At 59.5% G+C, this 24,030-nt stretch overlaps 2 long non-coding RNA genes across 2 annotated transcripts; both read left to right on the top strand.

The window, feature by feature from the left end:
* Positions 1-12,761: 12,761 nt before the first annotated feature.
* Positions 12,762-14,322, top strand: LOC138815113 (uncharacterized). The gene is made up of 3 exons (XR_011368167.1): positions 12,762-13,118; positions 13,349-13,408; positions 14,189-14,322. It is a non-coding gene; the product is annotated as an uncharacterized lncRNA (long non-coding RNA).
* Positions 14,323-15,642: 1,320 nt separating this feature from the next.
* Positions 15,643-17,329, top strand: LOC138815112 (uncharacterized). The gene is made up of 3 exons (XR_011368166.1): positions 15,643-15,713; positions 16,336-16,470; positions 16,701-17,329. It is a non-coding gene; the product is annotated as an uncharacterized lncRNA (long non-coding RNA).
* Positions 17,330-24,030: the final 6,701 nt, after the last annotated feature.

The following is a 24,030-nucleotide window of genomic DNA, read 5'->3' as shown; positions in this document are numbered from 1 at the left end:
GCTGCGTCTGGATGGGAACCGGCTGGCGGCGCTGGCGCCTGAGGGGCTGGCCACGCTGCATGTGCGCGGGGTCCCGGCCTGCACGCTGGGCATGCTGCACCTGGCTGGGAACCGCCTGGCAGCGCTGCCTGCCGGCACCCTGGCCCGCGCACCCGCGCTGCGCGCGCTGCATCTGCAGGATAACCCCTGGGCCTGCGGCTGCCGCGCGCGCTGGATGGAGGGCCTGCAGGGGCGGGGCCGAGGTGAGCAGAGGGGGCGTGGTCATGCGCAGGCCAATGAGAGGGCGGGGCGGGGCTGAGGCGATGCAGAGAGGGAGCGTGACCAAGATACAGTCGTGGCTGGGCGTAAGTGAGTAGCCGAGCTCCCCGAGTCACGTGGGGCAGAGGCGTGGCTGAGGTGCCCAGGGGGGCGTGGCCGAGCTCCAGCCAGTAAAAAACGGCAGCAGTGTGGCTGGGCATGGCTGGGCATTAGTGAGGAGCTGCAGGGGGCGTGGCCAAGGTGTAGCCACTAAGGCGGGGCGGGGACGATGCTGAGGCTCCACAGGGAGGGTGTGGCCCAGCTTCAGCCACTCAGGCAGGGCGAGGGTGTGGCTAAGACTCCACGGGGGCGTGGCTGAGGTCCAGCCAGTCAGGTGAGATGAGGACGTGGCTGAGGTGACACTGGGGCATGGCTGAGCTCCAGCCAGTCAGGCAGGGCAGGGGTGTGGCTGAGGCTCGGCAGGGGGTGTGGCCAATCTCCAGCCAGTCAGGCATGGCGGGGGCGTGGCTGAGAACCCCCAGGAAGGGCGTGGCTGAGCTCCAGCCAGTCAGGCGCGGCGGGAGCGTGGCCGAGGCTCCCCAGGGAGGCGTGTCCCATGTCAGCCCGCCCCTCTCCCGTCCCCCCCTGCAGGCCTGCTGCGCTGTGGGAAGGAACAGGCGTACGCGGCCTACGCCAGCCCCACTGACCGCCGCGGCCTGGACCTGCGTCGCCTGCCGCCACGCATGCGCTGTCGGTCGCCGCGCATCCTCACTGACCCGGCGGATGGCGAGGAGCCGCCAGAAGCGGAAGTGGAGGCAGAGGAAGAGGAAGTGGAGGACGGGGAGGATGTGGGCGAGGTGCGGCTGAGGCTGACAGACGCCCGTGGCCGCACTGCCCACCTTGCCTGCCGCCTGTGGCGCGCGCCCGTCGTGCGCGACCTCAACGTGCGGCCCGGCCTCGTCCCCGACACCCCTGCGCACGTGCGCCTGATGCTCAGTGCCGCCCTCGTCTGCTATGCCGACCCTGCCCACCTCGCACATGCCCGCCGCCTGGTGGGAGGCGATGACACTGATGACGTCGCGCTGATGCTGCGCTTGGACCCGGAGGCGCCGCGCCATGCCCACCTGGATGGGGACCTGGGAGATGGATCCGGGGAAGGCCACTCCCAACCCTCGGGCAGAGACCCTGATGGGGATGAGCTGTATCAGGACAGGCACCCGGATGTAGGCCACGCCCACCGTCAGGGCGGAAACCCGGATGTGGACCATATGTATCAGGCCACAGACTCAGATGTAGGCCAGGCCCACCATCGAACCAGGAACCCTGATATAGGCCACGTCCACCAGGGAGCCAGAGACCCTGATGTAGGCCCTGCCCACGCTCAGGACAGAGACCCGGTTGTAGGCCACACCCATCTGCAGGACAAATACCCGGATGTAGGCTATATGTATCAAGCCCGAGACCCGGATGTAGGGCCCTCCCGCCAGCAGGACAGACACCCGGATGTAGGCCATGAATATGATCAGGACATAGGCCCCGCCCACCCTCAGGACAGAGACCCTGATGTCAATGACCCGGATGAGGGCCCCGCCCACTCTGAGGACAGAGACCCGGATGTAGGCCCCGGGTATGACCAGGATGGAGGCCACGCCCACCCTGAGGCCAGTTTCCTGGATGTCCATGACCCGGATGTGGGCAAGGCCTACCGCCTGGTTCGCGGCCCTGGTGCGTCGTCATCGTCGCCGATGTCACTTCCGGGCGTGGTGGCCCGGCTGTGGGCACGGCCTGCCTGACTTCTGCAGCCCGAGCTGACGCTGTGCTGGGCCGGGCTGCGCGGGCCACACATACATCTGACGTGGACGGTGTGCGTGCGTGGCCCCGAGGACCCGGAGGACGCACCCTGGGTGACCCTCGACCCCCGTGATGACCCCGATGACGTGCACGTGGTGACCCCGGGGCAGACTCTGCGGCTGCACTGTGCGGCGCAGGGCTCGGAAACACCATGCGTGGCCTGGACGCGGCCCGACGGCTCCGTCCTGCTGGGCGATGAGGACGGCGGCCATGACGGGGGGACAACGCTGGAGATCCGCGGGGTGCACCAGGCTGATGCTGGATGGTACCGCTGGGAGGCCCGAGTGGGGCGCCGCGGGGAAACCGAGGCATGGCACGTGGCCTACGGCGGGGACGGAGCCACGGGGTCCGGGGCCTACGTGGAGGAGGAAGCCATGGAATCTGAGGCCTATGGTGTGAATGAAGCCATAGGATCCAAGGCCTACGCTGAGGAGAAAGCCACGAGATCTGAGGCCTATGCTGAGGAAAAAGCCACAAGATCCGAGGCCTACCCTGAGGAGAAAGCCATAGGATCCTAGGCCTATGCTGAGGAGATAGCCATCAAATCTGAGGCCTATGACATGAATGAAGCCATAGGATCTGAGGCCTACACTGAGGAGAAAGCCAAAGGATCCAGTGCCTATGGCTCAGATGAAGCCATGAGATCCGAGGCCTACACTGAGGAAAAAGCCACAAAATCTCAGACTTATGGTGAAGAAAAAGCCATAGAGTCCGAGGCTTACGCTGTGAATGAAGCCATAGAATCCGAGGCCTATGGTGCAAATGAAGCCATAGAATTCGAGGCTTTCACTGAGGAAAAAGCCATAGGATCTGAGGCCTACACAGAGGAGAAAGCCATAGGCCCCGCAGCCTACACCGTGTCTGAAGCCACAGGCCATGCAGCCTTTGACACCTCTGAAGCCACAGGCCCCGCAGCCCCGTCTGCAGCCCCAGGCCCCGCCGCCTTTGATGCCTCTGAAGCCACAGCCCCCTCGGCCTACGCTCTGTCTGCAGCCCCAGGCCCCGCAGCCTTTGATGCCTCTGAAGCCACAGCCCCCGCGGCCTATGCCCCATCTGCAGCCCCGGGCCCTGTGGCCTACGGTGGCTTTGAGGCCGCCATGGCAGGCCGGGCGCAGCGTGTGTTCGTGGTGGCGTCGCGGGCGCCAGCGGCCACGGCTCTGGCGCTGCCTGTGGGCGCCGCGCTGCAGCTGGGCTGCCGGGCAGAGGCGGAGCCGGCGGCGCGCGTTGGCTGGCTGCTGCCCGGCGGGCGCTGGGCCTGGGCGGGGACAGAGCTGGGGACGGACGGCGTCGGGGATGGGGCGGACGGGACACTGACGCTGCCCGCGCTGGGTCCGCAGCACAGTGGACGCTATGTGTGCGTGGCCGCCAACGCGCTGGGGATGGCGCGCTGGGATGGGGACGTCAGTGTGGGCGGGGCAGCGGGGGACAAGATGGCGGAAGCCAAGATGGCGGAATCAAAGATGGAAGAATCCAAGATGACGGAAAGCAAGATGGCCAAAAACAAGATGGCGGAAACAAAGATGAAAGGCAACAAGATGGCGGAAAACAAGATGGAGGGAATTAAGATGGCGGATTCCAAGATGGTGGAAACCAAGATGGCGGAATCCAAAATGGAGGGGAGCAAGATGACCGAAAACATGACAGAATCTAACATGCCCGACGCCAACATGGCGGATTCCAAGATGGCCAAAAACAAGATGGTGGACACCAAGATGGCAGAATCAAACATGGAGAGAAACAAGATGGAGGAATCCAAGATGGAGGGAACCAAGATGGCCGAATCCAACATGGCCGACACGAAGATGGCGGATTCCAAGATGGTGGACGCCAAGATGGCTAAATCCAAAATGGATGGAAACAAGATCGTGGAAAGCAACATGGCGGAATCCAAGATGGAAGGAATCAAGATGGCAGAAAACAAGATGGAAGGAATAAAGATGGCCGAAAACAAGGTGGTGGAATCAAAGATGGAGGGAACCAACATGGCGGAATCCCAGATGGAGGAATCCAAGATGGAGGGAATTAAGATGGCGGATTCCAAGATGGTGGAGGCCAAGATGGCGGGTTCAAAAATGGTGGATTCCATGATGGTGGGCGCCGCTGCGGAAGCGGCCGCGGGGGCGTCGCGCGGCGCTGACGTCATTGTTGATGCACCAAGCTCGGGCCCGGGCACCGGGGAAGCACGGCTGTGGCGTCGGCGTCTTGCGGGCGCCCCTGGGCGTGGGCGGCAGCGGCGTCCGACGCCTCCGCCTCCCCCTCCCGTCCCACGCGCCGCCCCCGCCAGCCGCAGGTTCCAGCCCGCCTTACCGCGCCGCCCGCGCCCACCAGTGGCTGCCGAGCACATCCGGGCCCCGCCCACCCTGCTTCCGGTCTCCATGGAGACCTCCCCGCTTCCGGCGTCCACACTTCCGGTTTCCACACTTCCGGTTTCGACGCAAATATCCCCACTTCCGGTCTCTGTGTCTTCTGTCGACCCACTTCCAGTCTCTACTCGGACCTCACCACTTCCGGTCTCCACTCAGACCACCCCACTTCCAGTCTCCACACTGCCGGTTTCCACTCGAACATCACCACTTCCTGTCTTCACTACTTCCGCCTACCCACTTCCGCTCTCCCCATGGACCTCCCCACTTCCAGTCTCCACTCGGACCCCTGCACTTCCTGCTTCCACACTTCCAGTTTCCACTTGAAAATTCCTACTTCCGGTCTCCTCTCGGACCACCCCACTTCCGGCTTCCACACTTCCGGTTTTGTCTCGAACATCCCCACTTTTGGGCTCCACTCGCAAATCTACACTTCCGTTCTCCACGCGGAGATCCCCACTTCCGATCTCCATTCGGACCACCCCACTTCCTGTTTCCCCACTTCCGGTTTCCACTCGGAAATCCCCACTTCCGGCCTCCACTACTTCGGCCTACCCACTTCTGTTTTCGACTGAGAGATCCCCACTTCCGGCTTCCACACCTCCGGTTTCCCCACGGACCTCCCCACTTCCGGTCTCCAGTCGGACCACCCGTCTTCCGGTTACCACTCGGAGATCCCCACTTCCGACTTCCACACTTCCGGTCTCCCCACGGACCTCTCCACTTCTGGTTTTGACACTGACATCCCCACTTCCGGCCTCCACCCCTAGAGCATCCGCTGCTCTGACCTCTGCACTCCCGTCCTCCTCACTTCTGTCCTCCTCACTTCCGGCCTCCTTACTTCCGGCCCCCAGGAGGCCTGGCGGCGGCCGCAGGCGGGGACGACAGCACAAAGCCCACCGCGCCTGGCTGGGCCCCACGGCGAACCCCCGTGACCCCGTGGTTACAACCCTGCACGGCCGTGGCCCGGATGCCCTCCCTTCCTGTCCTGCGACTTCCCCTGACAGTGACCCTGGGACCTTTGACCTGCGACCCCCGGCCCCGCCCGCTGTGACCCCGCCTCGTGGCACCTGGAACGAGCTGGACACGGGTGAGCCTCAGTTTACCCATCTGTTTCCTGCAGGCTCTTGGCGTGGGGGCAGGGGACTGAGGGGAGCCAGATAGGAGGTGGAGGTTAGCGGTCACAGGGAGGATACAAGACAGTCAGAGGTCACGGGGAGGTTAGGGGTCATGGGGGGTCAGAGGTCACAGGGAAGTCAGGGGTCACAGTCGGGTCAGTGGTTGCAGAGAGGTCAGAGGTCATGAAGAGGTCACGGGGAGGTGAGAGGCCATGGGCAGGTGAGAAGTGGATGGGAGGTCAAAGGTCATGGGGAACTCAGGGGTCATGGAGAGGTCACGGGGAGGTCTCGGGATGGTCACTGGGAGGTCAGAGGTCATGGGCAAGCCAGGAGTCACAGGAGGTCAGAGGTCACAGAGTACTCAGAGGTCATGGAGAGGTCACAGGGAGGTCAGGGGTCACTGGGAGGGCAGAGGGCATGGACAGGTCAGAGGGCATGGGGCGAAGTCCTTCATTGTCTGTCTGTTGTCTGTGTTCCTGGCCGTGTGCGGCACAGGATGACTGGGGAGACAAACACACACGCACGGACAGACAGGCAGACAGACATAGAGCAGACAGATAGAGGGACGCATGGAATGGATGCGATCAGGTCTCTTCTGCATAGCCCTGATACTCTTGGACCGCACATGCATGGATCTGACATGCGTGTAAATGTCACGCATGAATCTGACACTCACACAATGGTCACACGTGGAAATATCACTCGTGAAAGGGACACGATCACATCCCTTCCACACTCACCTGATACACATGAAGCGCGCATGCGTGGCTCTGACACACGTGGAAATGTCATGCACGCCTCCCCCGCTCCCCCCGTGCTGCGTGAGGCGCCCACGGAGTTGGTGTCGGCCCACGCGGGCCTCACCCTGCACCTGCCCTGCACAGCCCAGGCCTGGCCCCCTGCGGCCCTACACTAGCGTCTGCCTGACGGGACCCACGCGAGACCCGTGCATGTGCACACGAACCCTCGACTCAGCGACATCTACGTCCTCCCCAATGGCACGCTGGTGCTGCGCTGCCTGCAGGCCCCGCGCCATGCTGGTGAGTACGAGTGCGTGGCCGTGAACACGCTGAGCATCGCGAAATGCACTGTGCACGTCGAAGTCACGCCCGCGCACGCGCCTCTCCCTCCCAGCGTCCGACCCCGAGGCCCGCTCGCCACGCTCATGCCCCACGGCGCTGACCTCACGCTGCACTGCCATGCGTGCGGGGACCCCGCCCCACGCGTGTTCTGGAGGCAGCCAGATGGGCGACTGGTGGATGCTGGGAGCAGGTGAGTGTGGGAAGTGGGGGGCATCCATCCATCCACCCGTGCATCTACCCATCCACACATCCATCCATCCACTCATCCATCCACCCATCCATCCACCCATCGATCCATACATCCACCCACCCATCCATCCATCCACCCATCCATCCATTCATCCATCTACCCATTCATCCATCCACCCATCCACCCTTCTATCCATCCATCCATCTACCCATCCATCCACCCATCCATCTACCCATCTATCCACCCATCCATCCATCCACCCATCCATCCACTCATCCATCCACCCACCCATCCACCCACCCATCCATCCACCCATCCATCCATCCATCTACCCATCCATCCACCCATCCATCCACCCATCCATCCACCCATCCATCTACCCATCCATCCACCCATCCATCCACCCATCCATCCACCCACCTATCCATCCACTCATCCATCCACCCATCCATCTATCCACCCATAGTTGGGATAAAGATGATACCCCTTGATAGATAGTTAATTGATAGAGGATGGATTAGACAGATGACATAGACACAGTAGACCATAGATAACAAATCGATTATCGATTAAATATTGATAGAGATGAGGTGGGGATGGTAGATCCATTAGCAGTGAATAGGTAATTGATAGGTCCTGGCTTGCTAGATCGCAAGGTAGAACCCTAGTGATCGATCATAGATGATCGATCAGGGATCGATACAAGATGAGTATTGGATGCATATGTCACATGTGCGAATAACTAACATTGGCTTCAAATTTGTCTTCCCTTCCTTATGGTCTTTCCTCCTATTACTTTCTTCCCTCCTTCCTTCCCTCCTTCCCTCCTTCCTTCCCTCCTTCCCTCCTTCCTTCCCTCCTTCCCTCCCTCCTTTCTTCCTTCCCTTCTTCCTTCCTTCCTTCCCTCCTTCCCTTCTTCCTTCCTTCCCTCCGATCCTTCCGTCCTTCCCTCCAATCCTTCCTTCCTTCTCTCCAATCCTTCCTTCCTTCCCTCCAATCCTTCCTTCCTTCCATCCTTCCTTCCCTACATTCCTTCCTTCCTTCCCTCCAATCCTTCTATACTTCCTTCCCTCCAATCCTTCCTTCCTTCCCTCCAATCCTTCCATCCTTCCTTCCCTCCAATCCTTCCTTCCCTCCAATCCTTCCTTCCTTCCTTTCTTCCTTCCCTCCAATCCTTCCTTCCTTCCCTCCAATCCTTCCTTCCTTCCTTCCCTCCAATCCTTCCTTACTTCCCTCCAATCCTTCCATCTTTCCTTCCGTCCAATCCTTCCTTCCTTCCGTCCAATCCTTCCTTCCTTCCCTCCGATCCTTCCATCCTTCCTACCCTCCAATCCTTCCTTCCAATCCTTCCCTCCAATCCTTCCTTCCCTCCTTCCTTCCCTAAATTCTCTCCTTCCTTCCCTCCAATCCTTCCTTCACCCTTCCCTCCTTCCTTCCTTCCTGCCCTCCCTCCCTCTCCCCTCCCCAGCTCTGACATCCGGGTCCGCGCCTTTCCCAACGGCACGCTCTCCGTGTGTCCGGTGACGTCACGCGACGTGGGGGAGTATGTGTGCGTGGCGCGCAACGCGGCAGGCGACGCGCCTGCACGGCTGCGCGTGGAGTTGGCGGCTGGGTCAGGCGCCTCCTATCTGCAACCCCAGCTTCCCGTGACCCCCGTGACCCCCGTGACCCAGGACGCCGACCCCAGGGAGGACTGCACTGCCCACCACTGCCTCCATGTCCCATCCGGTGTCCTGGGAGACCCGGATGTTCGGGTCGCGAGGCCTGATGGGAGTGTGGGGATCTGGGACCTGGGGCCTGGGTTAGACCTTGGATGTGTGACCACGGATGGGGGGCGGAGCCTGGGGCGGGTTCTTCCTCTTCCTCTCAGTCACTTCCTTCTTCCTCTTCCTCTTCATTTCCTGTTTCCTCTTCCTTTCCTTCCTCTTCCTCTCAATCACTTCCTTCTTCTTCCTCTTCCTCTCAACATCATTCAACTTCTTCCTCTTCCTTTCCCTCTTCCTCTTCCTTTCCTGTTTCCTCTTCCTTTCCATCTCTTCCTTCCTCTTCCTCTCACCATCCTTCATCTTCTTCCTCTTCCTCTGCTTCCTCCTCTGCTTCTTTTCCTTCTTCCTCTTCCTTTCCTTCTTCCTCTTCCTCTCATCCCTTCCTGTTCTCTTCCTCTCAATCTCTTCCTTCTTCCTCTTCTTCCTTTCCTTCCTCTTCCTCTTCTCAGTCTCTTCCTTCTCCCTCTTCTTCCTTTCCTTCCTCTTCCTCTTCTCAGTCTCTTCCTTCTTCCTCTTCTTCCTTTCCTTCCTCTTCCTCTTCTCAGTCTCTTCCTTCTTCTTCACATTCTTTTCCTGCTTCCTCTTCTTTTCCTTCTTCTTCCTCTTCTCCATCTCTTCCTGCTTCCTCTTCTTCCTCTTCCTTTCCTCCTTCTTCTTCTTCCTCTTCCTCTCAGACTCTTCCTTCTTCCTCTTCATTTCCTGTTTCCTCTTCCTCTTCACTTCCTGGTTCCTCTTCACTTCCTGCTTCCCCTTCGCTTCCTGCTTCACTTCAGGCTTCCCCTTCACTTCCTGCTTCCTCTTCGTCTCCCACTTCCGCCCCGCTACCCCCCGAACTCTCTGTCCCCTACGGCGCCCCCGTGACCCTCACGTGCCCCGTGACCCAAGGGTCGCGCGCAGTGACCTGGCTGACGCCGGCCTCGCAGCCCGTGGCTTTCACTTCCGGCCTGGAGGACGCCCAATTCCGGGTGCTGCCAGATGGGCGTCTGCGCCTGCGGGGAGCACGGCGGGCCGACGCAGGCACGTACACGTGCGTGGCGGGGCGGGGCCGGCGCGCCACCGTGCGCCTACACGTGCAGCTGCGGGCGCCGCACATCCGGTTCAAGCCTGACGTCCATGACGACTTGAACGACGACATCCGGGTCTCCCCCGTGGTGCGTCTGCGCATGCACTGCCAGGCGGATGGCGTCCCCGAGCCCCACCTGCTGTGGGAACTTCCGGGCGGGCTGGTACTTCCAGTCCCCTATCGCAGTCGCATGGGGGGGAGGGATCAGCGTGGATGCGCGCGGGACATTGGAAATCCCGGATGTGCATGTGCTGCGCAGCGGTGGCAGCGACGCCGTGGCGTGTGTGGCGCGCAACCCGGCGGGCGAAGCCCGGATGTGGGTGCGGCTGCCGCCATGGTGGGCGCGGACTCTGCCCACTGTGGCGTCGGCTCCACCCTCTGAGGCATTTACTCCGCCCCCTGGCACGCCAGCTCCGCCCCATCACACGCCTGCCCTGCCATCTTGGGCGCTGGCTCCGCCCCCTGGTGTGCTGGCTCCGCCCTCTGAGGCAGCTCCGCCCCCTGGCCCGCCTGCCCCGCCAACTTGGGGAAGTGTCGGGAGCGGCGCTGCGTGTGGCGCTGGGCGGCAGCTTCCGGCTGCGCTGCCCCACCTCCATGCTTCCGGTGTCCTGGCGCCTGCCTGGCGGGCTGGTGCTGCATGGGCTGCAGAGGCGAGGCCGCTTCACGCTGGGCGCCGACGGCAGCCTGGAGGTGCGCGCCGCCTCCGAGCGCGACCGCGGCGCCTACATCTGCCACTCCCACCCCGGGGCGCCACCCGGACACGCCCCCGCGTGCTGGAGACCCGGATGTTCAGCTTCATTCCCGCCACTAGGCCGCTGGGTGCCATGGCAGGGCAACGGACTGAGGAGACCCGGATGTGGGGCTTCATTCCCGCCGCTAGGCCGCGGCGTTCGGTTGCCGGGCAACCAAGTGAAGATACCAGGACGTTGGGCTCCACCGCATCTGCGTTCGGTTGCCGGGCAACAGACCGAGAAGACCCGGATGTGGGGCTTCATTCCTGCCTTTAGGCCGCTGGGTTCGGTTGCCAGGAAAGCGCGTGAGAACCAGATGTCCAGCTCCAGCAAGACTCCTGGGCCCCAGCCGGAAGATGCCTGGATGTGGGGTTCCGAACCTGCGCGCGCTGTACAGAAGCTGCGGTCCGACCAGAGGCCATGGAGAGGCTAGGACCCGGATGTGGACTGGGAGGGACCCAGATGTGGACTGGGAAAGACCCGGATGTCACCTATCTCTGGGTCCACTGAGGGGCCAGGACCCAGATGTGGACTAGAAGGGACCCGGATGTCACTTTCTTCCATGTCCACTGACCCGGATGTGGCATGGAGGAACCGGATGTCACTTTCCTCCAGATGCACTGATGGGTCAGGACCCGGATGTGGACTAGGAGGGACCCGGATCTCACCTTCCTTCATGTCCACTGAGGGGCCAGTACACGGATGTGGACTGGGAGGGGCCCGGATGTCACCCTCATTTGCGTCCACTGACCCAGATGTGGCCTGGGGAACCCAGATGTCACTTATCTCCAGGTCCACTGAAGGGCCAGGACCCGGATGTGGACTGGCGGACCCGGATGTCACCCTCCTCCATGTCCACTCACCTGAAGGTGGCGTCAGGGACCCAGATGTCACTTATGTCCAGGTCCACTGAGGGGCCAGGACCCGGATGTGGAGGGGAAGACCCGGATGTCACCTATCTCCAGTTCCACTGAGGAGCCAGGACCCGGATGTGGACTGGGGGACCGGATATAACCTATCTGCAGGTCCACTCAGGGGCCAGGACCCGGATGTTGCGTGGGGAACCCGGATGTTATGTAAGTCCACGTCCATTAACCCGGATGTGGACTGTGGCACGGACCCGGATATATGCTGGATGGGACCCGGATATCACATCCATGGGCCTAGCTGTGGCGTGTGGAGTCCCAGATGTCACGCTCCTCTCCTTCTACTGACAGGGTCTAGGACCCGGATGTGGTGTGGGGATCCCGGATGTCAGGTCCCACCACATCCACTGATGGTCCAGGAACGAGATGTGGAATGGGAACTACCCGGATGTTAGGGACCTCCAGGTCCATGAACCCGGATGTGGGCTGGGTACCCAGATGTTAGGGACCTCCAGGTCCGTGAACCCAGATATGGGGTGGGTACCCGGATGTTAGGGATCTCCAGGTCCGGGAACCCAGACGTGGAGGCGAGTACCAGGATGTCACTTATCTCCAGGCCCACTGGGAGGTGCCAGGACCTGGATGTGAGGGGTTTGGACCCGGATGTGAGGGTTGGGACCCACATGTGAGGGGTTGAGACCCAGATGTGAGAGGTGGAACCCAGATGTGGGCGGAGCAGGCGCTCCACACCTTGGCTCCGGGCTCCAGCTGCGCTTTGGGCCGTTGGGGTCCTATCCCAGAATCGGAGGCAATAAAGCAGCCGTGCTGCTTCTGGATGGAATTCTTCCTCACTTCCGCCCCAGCGCAGGCCACGCCCTCCTGAAACCCTCACTTCTGCCCCAGCACAGGCCACACCCTCCTGAGACCCCTCATTTCTGCCCAGCACAGGCCACACTCTCATTTCCGCTCCTAGCACAGGCCACGCCCTCCTGGGGCCCTCATACATTCCCAGCACAGGCCACGCCCTCCAGAGACCCTCACTTCCTTCCCAGCACAGGCCACGCCCTCCTGAGACCCTCACTTCCGCCCCAGCGCAGGCCACGCCCACATAGGTCCCTCACTTCCGCCTCATTGCAGGCCACACCCTCCTGAGACCCTCACTTCTGCCTCATTGCAGGCCACGCCCTCCTGAGACCCTCAGTTTAGCTCCAGCACAGGCCACGCCCTCCTGAGTCCCTCACTTCCTCCCCAGCACAGGCCACGCCCTTCTGAGCACAGGCCACGCCCTCCTGAGACCATCATTTTCTCCTCAGCATAGGCCACGCCCTCCTGACCACAGGCCACGCCCCCTGAGACCCTCACTACATTCCCAGCACAGGCCAAGCCCTCCTGAGTCCCTCACTTCCTCCCCAGCCCAGGCCACGCCCTCCTCAGCTCTGGCCACGGCCTACTGAGTGCAGGCCACGCCCCCTGGGCACAGGCCACCCTCCCTGACGGTCCTGACTATTATTGCAGCCTTCCATGTAGTTCTCGAGGTTTCCCGCCTCCCCTTCCTCCTGCCTCTGCCAGGCCTGGCAATTTCTTGGCGCCCAGCCCAGCAACTCCGGGCTTTTCCCTTCCTTCCCCGCCTTCCCCTTCAGCACCACATCCTGTTCCTTTCTAAGGAACAAAGGGGACTTTTATTTTGGAGGGGGGGAATGTTGTGCTTTCCAAGGAACAAGGGGACTTTTATTTTGGAGGGATGTTGTGGAGTTCTGGCTGCTGGAGTGACATGGACATTTGAGCCCTGCGAGCTTCCTGGCTGGCAGGGAGAGCAGCAGGCCCAGGCGCTGATGGCAGAGAACTATGGATGTGAGTTCGTCCTCTGGGGAACACGGGGAGAGGTGTGGGGACCCGGGGTGGGAGGGCTTCGATTGTTCTATGAAGCCCCCCCCCGGATGTCCCACCGGGGTGGGGGTTGCAGGGCCCCGCCACAGGCCTGGAAAGACGAGGTGAGGGGCTGATGTACTGGTGGGGGCAACAGCAGCCTGGCCCTGGGGTGGCCGGATGTTACTCAGCTCTTCCCCACTTCCTGCTTCCAGCATTCTCTTCCATGAAACGGGGAGCATCATGGGAAGGACGGGATCCTGGATGCCAAGTTGGTCAGGAGAGGGCCTGGAGGGAGGGGGAGTCCTTCCATCCCTCTTCCCATTCACCCATCCATCCATCCACCCATCCATCCATCCACCCATCCATCCATCCATCCACCCAACCATCCATCCACTCACCCACCCATCCATTCATCCATCCATCCATCCATCCATCCACCCATCCATCCATCAATCCATATCCCCATCCATCCACCCACCCACCTATTCATCCACCCATCCACCTATTCATCCACCCATCTATCCATCCACCCATCCACCTATTCATCCATCCACCTATTCATCCATCCATCCACCCACCCATCCATCCACCCACCCATCCATCCATCCATCCATCCATCCAAACATTCATCCATCCACCCACCCATCCATCCACCCATCCATCCATACACCCAACCACCCATCCATCCACCCATCCACCCACCCATCCATCCATCCACCCATCCATCCATCCACTGTGCATCCATCCATCCACCCATCCATCCATCCACCCATCCACCTATCCATCCATCCATCCATCCATCCATCCATCCATCCATCCATCCATACATACATACATACATCCACCCATCCACCCATCCATCCACCCATCCATCCATCCATCCACCCATCCATTCATCCACCCATTCCCCATCCATTCATCCCTCCAACCATCCATCCATCCACCCATCCATTCACCCATCCATCCATCCATCCACCCATCCACCTATCCATCCATCCATCCACCCATCCATCCACCCATCCATCCCTCCTCCTCCTCTCTCTCCTCCTCAGGTTGCACAGCGGCTGCGCAGCCCCACCCCTCGCCTTCCTCCTCCTCCTCCTCCTCCCCCCTGGCCCTTGCGCAGGCCCCACCCCCTCGCGCCCCAACTTCCTGCTGCTCTTGGCCGATGACCTGGGCCTGGGCGACCTGGACAGCTTTGGGAACCGCAGCCTGTGGTGAGCAGAGGGGGAGGCCCGGATGTGGGGCCTTAGTTACCCGGATGTGGGAGCTCAGATCCCTGGATGTTCCACCAGGAGAACTGTATAGACATCTAGTAACTCAGTTCCCCAGATGTTGGATGTTAGTGCCCCGGATGTTGGAGGACAGGTCCAAGGATGTTAGATCTTAATGCCCCAGATGTGGGAAATCAGGTTCTCGAATGTTATATGTTAGTGCTCCGGATGTTGGAGATCAGGTCCCTAGATGTTAGATGTTAGTACCCCGGATGTTAGATGTCAGGTGCTCGGATGTTGAAGATCAGGTCCCCGGATGTTGGAGATCAGGTCCCCGGATGTTGAATCTTACTGCCCCGATGTTGGATATCAGGTCCCCGGATGTTACATGTTAGTATCCCGGATGTTCGAGCTCAGTTCCCCGGATGTTCCACCAGGAGATCTGTATAGACATCTAGTGGACCTCACGTCCCCGGATGTTGGATGGTAGGTCTCCGGATGTTGGAGTTCAATTCCCAGGATGTTGGATCTCAGTTCCCTGGATGTTGAAGATCAGGTCCCCGGATGTTGGATATCAGATCCCTGGATGTGGGATGTTAGTGCCCCGGATGTTGGAGATCAGGTCCTCGGATGTTAAATCTTAGTATACCCCAGATGTGGGAAATCAGGTTCCCGGATGTTACATGTTAGTACCCCAGATGTTGGAGATCAGGCCCCCGGATGTTGGACCTCAGATCCCTGGATGTTGGATGTTAGGTCCCCGGATGTTGGAATTCAATTCCCCGGATCTTGGATCTTAGTACCTCGGATGTTGGATGTCAGGTCCCTGGATGTTTGAGATCAGATACCCAGATGTTTGGCCCTCAGGTCCCCGGATGTTGGGCCTTAGACCCCGGATGTAGGAGCCCAGTCCACAGATATAGATCTTAGTACCCTGGATGTGGGATCTCAGGGCCCCAGATGTTGGATCTTAGATCTCCAGATGTTGGCCCTCAGGTTCCCAGATGTTGGATGCCAGGTCCCCAGATGTTGGACCTCAGGTCCCCAGATGTTGGATCTTAGTACCCCGGATGTGGAATCTCAGGTCCCCGGATGTTGGATCTTAGATCCCCGGATGTGGGATCTCAGGGCCCCAGATGTTGGAGTTTAGCTCCTGGGATTTTGGGCATTAGATCCCCGGATGTTAGACCCCAGGTCCCCTATGTTCTTGGCTGTGACTCAGTTTCCCTCTCCCCACACAGCATCCCGCACCTGGACGGCCTGGCCCGCGATGGCATGCGGCTGACCCAGCACCTGGCAGCAGCGTCCGTCTGCAGCCCAAGCCACGCAACCTTCCTGACGGGACGCTACCCTGTGCGCCTGGGTCAGTATGGGGGGGTGGGACATCCGGGGAACGGAAGGAGCGGTGGGGGGGGAGGCGGGGGCGGGACATCCGGGGATCTGAGAGCCAACATCCAGGGTACTAAGATCCAACATCCGTGGACCTGATATCCAACATCTGGGGATCTGAGACCCAACATCCGGGGATCTAAAGCCCAACATCCGGGGAACTGAGCACCAACATCGGGGTACTGAGCTCTAACATCCAGGGACTTCATCTCTAACATCCGGGTTACTAAGATCCAACATCCGGGGATCTGAGCACCAACATCCAGGGCACTGAACTCTAACATCCGGGGACCTTATCTCTAACATCCATTGTACTAAGATCCAACATCCGGGGATCTGAGGCCTAACATTCTGGGAATTGAACTCCAACATCCGAGGATCTGACATCCACCATCCGGGATACTAAGATCCAACAACCGGGAACCTGAGCCCCAACATCCGGGGAACTGAGCTCCAACATCTGGGGATCTGAGGGCCAACATACCCGAATCTGAGCTCCAATATACGGGGTAGTAAGATCCAACATCCAGGGAACTGAGCTACAACATTCGGGTAACTGAAGTCCAACATCTGGGGTCCTGATATCCACCATACAGGGCACTGAACTCCATCATCCGGGGATGAGGGCCAACATCCGGGATACTAACATCCAACATCCGGGGAACTGAGGCCCAACATCTAGGGCACGGAGGTCAACCAGAGGGAGGGGAGGACTTCTCTGAGGATCTCAGGTTCAAATCCCTGAGACTCTGGGACTTCCCCCCTGAACCACCAGGAAACCGGAAGTGATGCCATATTGGTTTCCCCCGAGGGCTCCCAGGGCTGGGGTCCTTTCCACCCCGGGTGGGCAGGTCCCAGGCTATCCCAGACACAGCAGGCCTTCCCCCTGAAGGTGCTAGATGCCCCCTCCTTACCCAGGACGCCATCATCACTGACCTAGGGTCCTTCTCTCTCTTGGAAGGCATGGTGACCACCAACGGGGCGCGCGTGCTGCAGTGGGCAGCCGTGTCTGGCGGGCTGCCCACTTCCGAGATCACCTTCGCCAAGATCCTGCAGCAGCAGGGATATGCCACCGGCCTCATAGGAAAGAGAGAAGTCATCCATCCACCCATCCATCTATCCACCCATCCCCCATCCATCCATCCATCCATCCATCCATCCATCCATCCATCCATCCACCCATCCATCCATCCATCCACCCCTCCATCCATCCATCCATCCACCCATCCACCCATCCATCCATCCATCCACTCATCCATCCATCCATCCACCCATCCACCCATCCACCTATTCATCCATCCATCCATCCACCCACCCATCCATCCATCCATCCATCCATCCATCCATCCACCCATCCATCCACCCACCCATCCATCCACCCATCCATCCACCCATCCACCCATCCACCCATCCATCCACCCATCCACCCATCCATTCACTCATCCATCCATCTCTTCCCCTCCAGGCAAATGGCACCTGGGCCTCAACTGTGAGTCCCCCACTCACCACTGCCACCACCCCCTGAACCATAGGTTCGACTCCTTCTTCGGGGTCCCCTTCACCCTGATGGGGGACTGCCTGCAAGCGGAGCCCTCGCAGAAGCGAGTGCGTCTGCAAGGGCCCCTGGACCTGGGGGCGCAGCTGCTGCTGCTTTCCCTGCTCTGCCTGGCCGCTGGGAATCTCACGGGCCTGCTGGGCCTGCGCTGGGTGCCCAGGGTGCTGGGCCCCGGATGTGGGGCCTTGCTCCTGGCCTGCACCTCCTGCCTCCTAGGTGTCTTCATCGTCCACGCCGACTGCTTCCTGATGAGGGATCACCAGGTCGTCCAGCAGCCTCTGAGGTTCGAGGCCAGCGTGGGGCTATTCTTGCGGGAGGCTGAGGCCTTCATCCACAGGTCAGCCTGGGGCCGGGGAGGGGGACAGATGCCATCTACTAGTTCTCTATAGTCAACTGGTAGACCTTAGATCCCCGGATGTACATCCAGTAGATCTCTATAGTCAACTGTCAACCTCAAATCCCCGAATGTTCCACTAGGAGATCTCTATAGGCATCTGGTAGACCTCAGATCCCCGGATGTACAACCAGTAGATCTCTGTAGTCAACTGGTCAATCTCAAATCCCTGGATGTTCCATCAATAGATCTCTATAGACATCTGGTAGACCTCAGATCCCCTGATGTACATCTACTAGATCTCTATAGTCAACTGGTAGACCTCAGGTGCCCAGATGTATATCCAGTAGATCTCTATAGTCAACTGTCAACCTCAAATCCCCGGATGTTCCATCAATGGATCTCTATAGACATCTGGTAGTCCTCAAATCCCTGAATGTTACATCTAGTACATCTCTATAGACATCTGGTAGACCTCAGGTTCCCGGATGTTCCATCAGTAGATCTGCAGAGACATCTGGTAGACGTCAAATCCCAGGATGTTACATCCAGTAGATCTCTATAGACATCTGGTAGACCTCAGGTCCTTGGATGTTCCATCTAGTAGATCTGTAGAGACATCTGGTAGACCTCAGATCAGACCACGATCAATCATTGGTAGTATTGATCAGATCATGATCGATTATTGGTAATAACTGTTCAGATGATGTTCGATTATTGGTAATAACTGATCAGCTCATGTTCAATTATTGGTATTATCGATCAGATGATGTTCGATTATTGGTATTATCGATCACATCACAATCGAATATTGGTATTATTGATCAGATCCTGTTCGATTATTAGTAATATCTGATCAGCTCATGTTCTATTATTGGTCATATCGATCAGATGATGTTTGATTATTGGTAATAACTGATCAGATCTGTTCGATTATTGGTAATAACTGATCAGATCACGATCGATTATTGGTATTTTCAATCAGATCACTATTGATTATTGGTATTATTGATCAGATCATGATCGATTATTGGTATTATCGATCACATCACGATCGATTATTGGTATTTTCGATCAGATCAGGATCGATTATTGGTATTTTCGATCAGATCAGGATCGATTATCAATCATCTGATCGATTATTGGCAATACCTGATCAGGTCGGTTATTGGTGAGGTTATTGATGATGGGGGCGGGGTCTGACGTGGGTCCGCAGGCACCAGGCCCGCCCCTTCCTCCTCCTTGTCTCCTTCCTCCACGTCCATGTCCCGCTGGTCACCTCACCCGCCTTCTGGGGCTGCAGCTCGCACAGCGCCTACGGCGACAACATGGAGGAGCTTGACTGGATGGTGGGTGAGTGCAGGGGGGGAACTGAGGCACGGTGCGTGGGATGGGGGAAACTGAGCACGGGGGTGGGGTGAGCGGGATGGGGAAACTGAGGCACAGGGTCGGGGTGAGCGGGATGGGGAAACTGAGGCGCGGGGGTGGGGTGAGTGGGTTGGGGGAAACTGAGGCATGGAGATGGGGTGAGTGGGATGGGGGAAACTGAGGCACGGTGCACTTGGATAAACTGAGTCACTGGGCATGTTGGGGGTAAACTGAGGCATGGTGCACTTGGGTAAACTGAGGCACGGTGCATGTTGGGTAAACTGAAGCACGGTGCATGTTCAGGGTGAACTGATGCACGGTGCATTTGGGTAAACTGAGTCACTGGGTATTGGGGTAAACTGAGGCACGGTGTATTTGGGTAAACTGAGTCACTGGGCATGTTGGGTAAACTGAGGCATGGTGCATGTTGGGTAAACTGAGGCACTGGGCATATTGTGTAAACTGAGGCATGGTGCATGTTGGGTAAACTGAGGCACGGGGACGAGGTGAGTGGGTTGAGTAAACTGAGGCACTGGGATGGGGGTAAACTGAGGCCCGGTGAGCATTGGGTGTAAACTGAGGCACGGTGCCTGTTGGGTAAACTGAGTCACTGGGCATTGGGGATAAACTGAAGCACGATGGAAATTTGTAAACTGAGTCACGATGCATGTTGGGTAAACTGAGGCATGGTGCATGTAGGGGGTAAACCGAGGCACGGTGGACGCTGGGGGTAAACTGAGGCACGGATCCATTGCCCCCCCCACAGGGCGACTGCTGGCGGCGCTGGACGGTGCAGGGCTGGGGCGCCACACCCTTGTCTACTTCACGTCGGATCACGGTGCCTCGCTGGAGGCCCGGGCCTGGGGCGCCCGCCTCGGGGGTTCCAACGGCGTGCACCAAGGCGAGGGGGAAACTGAGGCAGGATGGGCGGGGACTCCCACGCGGCCCGACCCCGCCATTGACCTTTGCCCTTCGCTCCCCCCTTGCAGGTGGCAAAGGCATGGGTGGCTGGGAGGGTGGCATCCGGGTTCCCGGGCTGGCGTGCTGGCCTGGGACGCTGCCTGCAGGGCGCCTGGTGCCTGAGCCCACCAGCCTCATGGACCTGTTCCCCACCGTGGTGCGCCTGGCCGGGGGCTGGGTTCCATCGGACAGGTAGTCGTTCGCCGGCCTGGGTCCCCACGGGGTGGGGGGGAAGGGGGGTTATCCGGGGCCTCAGGGATCCTGAGGGGGGGAGGCTGAGGCCTGCACATCCGGGTCTCTGGGGGCTCAGAAGCCTACACATCCGGGTCTCTGAGGGCTCAGACCTGCACATCCGGGTCTCTGGGGGCTCAGGAGCCTGCACATCCGGGTCTCTAAGACCCAAGACCCGGGGCTCAGGCATGGACATCCGGGTCTCTGGGGGCTCAGAAGCCTTTACATCCGGGTAACTAAGGGCTCAGGCCTGCAAATCCGGGCCTCTGAGCACTCAGAAGCCTGGACATCTGGGTCTCTGAGGACTCAGGCCTTCATATCGGGGTCTCTAAGGCATCAGGGCTGCACATCCAGGTCTCTGAGTACCTAGGCCCAGGTCTCAGTCCTGGACATCCGGGTCTCTGAGGGCTCAGGACTGCACATCTGGGTCTCTGAGGGCTCAGAAGCCTGCACATCCGGGTCTCTGGGATCTCAGGCCTGCACATCCGGGTCTCTGGGGGCTCAGAAGCATGGACATCCGGGTCTCTGAGCGCTCAGAAGGTTGGATATTCGGCTCTCTGAGGCCTCAGGCCTACACATCCAGGTCTCTAAGACCAGAGGCCTGGGTCTTAGACCTGCACATCTGGGTCTCTACAGGCTCAAGCCTTAACATCCGGGTCTCTGGGGGCTCTGGCTTGCACATCCGAGTCTCTGAGCGCTCAGAAGCCTGCACATCCGGGTCCCGCAGGGAGGTGGACGGCCAGGACCTGATGCCCGCGCTGTTGAGGACAGCGCAGGCCGCAGGCCACAACTTCCTGCTGCACTACTGCGAGGCCCGGCTGCACGCCGTGCGCTGGTTCAACCGCCCAAGTGAGTGCCTCAACCTCCGCCGGGCCCCAGGGCGGGGGAGGGGGCTGCATGCGAGCGCGCAGGGACCCGGATGCAAGGCCTGGGGTGGGAGACCTGGATGTGGGAATCCTCGGATGTGGGAATCCCGGGATGTGAGGACCTGGATGGAAGGCATGAGATGGGAATCCCCGGATGTAAGGTCCCGGATGTGAAGTCCCCGATGGGAATTCCCAGATGTGAGGCTCCAGATGTGAGGTAGTGGATGAGAAGCCCTGGATGTGAGGCCCCGGATGTGAGATCCCGGATGTGAGGCCTCGGATGGGAATCCCCAGATGTGAGGCCCCGGATGTGAGGTCCCAGATGGGAATCCCTGGCTGTGAGGTCCCGGATGTGAGGCCCCGCATGTGAATCACCGGATGTGAAGTACCGCATGTGAATCCCCGGATGTGAGGGCCTGGATGTGAATCCCTGGATGTGAGGTCCTAGATGGGAATCCCCGGATGTGAATACCCAGATGTGAGGTCCTGGATGGGAATCCCGGATGTAAGGTCTTGCGTGTGAATGCCCTGATGTGAATCCCCGGATGTGATGTCCTGGATGTGAATTCCCGGATGGGAATCCTGGATGTGAGGCCCCGGATGTTACTCCTTTCTCCCCACCCCCCGCAGGCTGCACGGTGTGGAAGCTGCACTTCGCCACTCCGTGCTTCGACCCGCTGGGCTCGGGCGCCTGCCTCGGTTTCCCTGCCTGCGCCTGCTCCGGGCGGCGCATGACCCGCCACCGGCGGCCACTGCTCTTTGACCTGACGGCGGACCCGGGGGAGACCCGCCCGCTGCGGGGCCCGATGGCGACGCGCAGGCGCGTGGAGGCCGCAGTGGCCTGGATGCTGCGCACGCGCCACCCCCGCGCGGCCCCGCCCCTCGCCCCTGCACACAACACCTGGAGCCTGCGCCTGCAGCCCTGCTGCGTGCCCGGACCGCTCTGCGCCTGCGACCACCTGATCCCCGACCTCTGACCCCGACCCGACCCCCAACCCCCAACTGCCCGGGGCTATGGCAGATCCTGGCCTGCGCCTCTCACATCCAGGGACTCACATCCGAGTATTAAACATCCGGGTATACTCAAATACAGAGATTCCCACATCCGGGGATTCCCACATACAGACTCTCCACATCCGGGGATTCCTACATCTGGGGATTCTCACATCCGGGGATTCTCACTTCTGGGGACTCACATCCGGGGATTCCCGGGGATGTATTCACACATCCGGAGAATCCTACATCCGGGGACTTTTACACCCGGAGAGTCTCACATCCAGAGACTCTCACATCCGGGGATTCCCACATACAGACTCTCACATACGGTGATTCTCACATCCGGAGATTCTCACATCCAGAGATTCTCACATCCAGAGATTTCCACATCCGGGGATTCTCATATCCGGGGATTCCCACTTCCAGGGATGCTCAGACCAGGGAATTCCCACATCTGGGGAAATCTCACATCCAGGGACTCTCACATCCGGGGATTCTCACATTTTTGGATTTTCACATCCGGGAATTCTCAGATCCAGGGATTCTCACATCCGGGGATTCCCACAGCCAGGGATTCTCACATCCAGGGATTCCCACAACTAGAGATTCCTACATCCCGGGATTGTCACATCCGGGGACTTTTACATCCAGAGACTCTCACATGTGGGGACTCTCACATCTGGGAACTCCTACATCTGGGGATTCCCACATCCGGGGATTTTCACATTCAGAGAGTCTCACATCATGGGATTCTCAGACCCAGGGCTTCACATATCCTGGGACTCTCACATCCTGAGCCTCTCATCCTTGAACTCCACCTCGGGCCTCCCATCCAGGGCCTTTCCCCAACCTCCCATCCGGAGCCCTGTCACATCCGGGCCTCTCTCCTCTAGCTTCCCACACAATAAAACCTCATGAGCACCGTACCGCACGGCAGGGTCAGCGGTCACGGGGGTCAGAGGCCGGGCACTGGTCCTGCCTTCCATTTCAGGTCATTTCCAGTTGTTGCTAGCATACAGGGCTGGTCCTGCCTTCCATTTGAGGCCATTTCCGGTCATTGCTATGGTATAGGACTGGTCCCGCCTTCCATTTCAGGCCACTTCCAGTCGTTGCTAGGGTATAGGACTAGTCCCACCTTCCATTTCAGGTCATTTCCGGTCGTTGCTAGGGTATAGGACTGCTCCCACCTTCCATTTCAGGCCACTTCCGGTCATTGCTAGGGTATAGGACTAGACCCACCTTCCATTTCAGGTCACTTCCAGTCGTTGCTAGGGTATAGGACTAGTCCCACCTTCCATTTCAGATCATTTCTGGTGGTTGCTAGGGTATAGAACTAGTCCTGCCTTCCATTTCAGGCCATTTCCGGTGGGTTGCTAGGATACAAGCTTGGTCCCGCCCTCCTCCAGGACGTCCCACCACCTAGATTCACACCTGATTGGCTTATTCCATGAAAGGCCCTCCCTCACTTTCCTAATTCCTTTGTCATTGATCCAGCTGTAAGACACACCCCTTAGCCCCCCCACAAATCCAACTCGCTGCTGATTGGACCTCACACCACAGTCCTGCTCCTAACTACGTGAACTCGGATTCAGATTGGCCCAGCGGGATTGGAGATGTGGGGTACCTGGATGTTGGACCACTCTGGGGGGGGTGGTTGGGTGGATGGATGGGTGGATGACCAGGCCTGCAAACTCTTCCCCTTCTGTGCCTGTCCCAGGGGACCCCAATGACCTCTCCAGGGATTGACCCAGGTGGGCCTATAGCTCCTTATTGCAGTAGGATAAGTCGAGGTCGGAGGTCTGTGTCTCCCTAGGCCTAGGATGCATTGCACCTGCATGATATCCAGGTCTTCTCTGGAGGGAGGGCCCCATTGGCTTCCCCGGGGACTCCTCCAGCCGCACCCCCTGCTCTGATTGGCTGACACGCCTGTCTCCCACCCAGGGAAGCTGCGGGTCCAGTTCGGCCTCTTCCTTGGGTGAGG

The sequence above is a fragment of the Dipodomys merriami genome, unplaced genomic scaffold (genome assembly GCF_024711535.1).
Source record: "Dipodomys merriami isolate MVZ:Mamm:240054 unplaced genomic scaffold, mDipMer1.0.p SCAF_622, whole genome shotgun sequence".
Taxonomy (NCBI): Eukaryota; Metazoa; Chordata; class Mammalia; order Rodentia; family Heteromyidae; genus Dipodomys; species Dipodomys merriami.
This window is presented reverse-complemented; position numbering and strand designations above follow the sequence as displayed.